Source organism: Protobothrops mucrosquamatus, unplaced genomic scaffold (assembly GCF_001527695.2).
Source record: "Protobothrops mucrosquamatus isolate PMUCROS unplaced genomic scaffold, P.Mucros_1.0 scaffold6256, whole genome shotgun sequence".
In the NCBI taxonomy this organism is placed as follows: Eukaryota; Metazoa; Chordata; class Lepidosauria; order Squamata; family Viperidae; genus Protobothrops; species Protobothrops mucrosquamatus.
This window is the reverse complement of record NW_015392087.1, coordinates 20,336-22,205: the sequence shown is the minus strand read 5'-3', so window position 1 is coordinate 22,205 and position 1,870 is coordinate 20,336.

Below are 1,870 nucleotides of genomic sequence, written 5' to 3'. Positions count from 1 at the left end.
TGGCTGGGGAATTCTGGGAGTTGAAGTCCATAAGTCTTAAAGTGGCCATGTTTGAAGACCCCTGATCTAATTGAATTCTCTTCTTATGATTTATGATTTATGATCTGTTACACGGAGAGCTTCTGCACCAGAGACAAATTCCTTGTGTGTCCGTTCACACTTGGTCAATAAACAATTCTGTTCTGTTCTGTTCTGTTCTATAATGGCCTCCTTCAACAGCCATAGTAATGCTGGGCCCCAGCATTTGAGTACTTCATAGAAACATAAAAAAAAATATGAAGAAGCTCTCCTTATGAGGTCCCCAAGGTGAATAATCAATAACCTGAAGCTGAAACAATGAAATAGTACAGCTATTCCTCTGTCTGAAAAGCAAATTATATCCATTTTAAGGGATGCCAATAACTCTGTTATTCTGGAAGGGACAAAATGCAGTTGGGCTGAGGAACATGAGTGGTTTGCGCAAGAGGAATTACCTGACCTCACCTGAGCCCAGAGCAGGAACTGATCATCACAATCGAATCTGTGTAACCATCTACGTAGCCTTGATAATAGCAATCCCGCTAAAAAGAATGAACGAGAGGATTTATGTTTCACGAGGGGCGTCTAAGCACCGGAGGAAGGCAAGGAAAAGAAAGACAGGATATCTCCAACACATCTAATGAAGATGGACATTTTTGCGGCACCTCAGTGACTTCTGAGGCCTCGTTTTACCACAAAATTATTTGCCACATCAAAAACTTTCAATTGTTCGTTGGGTGGGCTTTTGAGCTCGCGACGAGCCCAAAGTTTCTGTTGCTAAGCAAGACAATTGTTAAGTGAATTTTGCCCCATTATGCGACCTTTCTTGCCTCCGTTGTTAAGTGAATCCCTGCAATTGTTAAGTTAGTAACACGGTTGTTAAGTGAATCTGGCTTCTCCATTGACTTTGCTCGTGAGAAGGCCGCAAAAGGGGATCACGTGACCCTGGGTCGCCGTGACCGTCATAAATACGAGTCAGTTGCCAAGTTTTTGAATTTTGATCATGTGACCGTGGGGATGCTGCAACAGTCATAAGTGTGAAAAACGGTCATAAGTCGCTTTTTTCAGTGGTATTGCAACCCTGAACGGTCACTAAATGAACTGTTGAAAGTCGAGGACTTCCTGTACAGCACATATTTAGCTTGGTTTATTGTTTTGTTGTTTGTTGGAGAACTTTTTTCTTACTTTTTGTTTTGTGTTGTATTCTTAAAAGTTCTTTCCTTTTTTTTTACTATTGTCACAATAAAAATAGACTAACACATACCTGGTAGTGAACAGCCAATTAATTAAAACTCAAATCATCGAGGGACTATTTTTCTGAATCAGTGGATTAGTGGAATCAAACAACAGTCAGATAAAAATACTTACTTCCCGTCTCAAAGGAATCTTACCTGATTGGAAGGGACAAATGACACTGGAGTATCATCTTTGTTGTACGTATAAACTCTAAAATAATTAGATATAAAGGCTCTACGAAAAAGCAGACACACACCAGATCCAGGAGAAAGGAGGAAGAGAGGGGAGAGAGAAAGAACACATTACATGATATACCTCAATTGACAGAAAACAAATACATCAAATTTATAAGACCGGACTGAAAAGGAGAAACAAAGAAAATTATGAGGGGTCCTTGGTGCTCTCTGAGCTTGAATGTTTTCTTGCAGACATTTCATGACCCAGCTAGGTACCAACATCAGTGCTAGAAGAGAGTGAGGTTGAGGAGGAGGAGGAGGAGGAGGAGGAGGAGGAGGAGGAGGAGGAGGAGGAGGAGGAGGAGGAGGAGGAGGAGGAGAAGAAGAAGGAGGAGGAGAAGGAGAAGGAGAAGAAGAAGAAGAAGAAGAAGAAGAAGAAG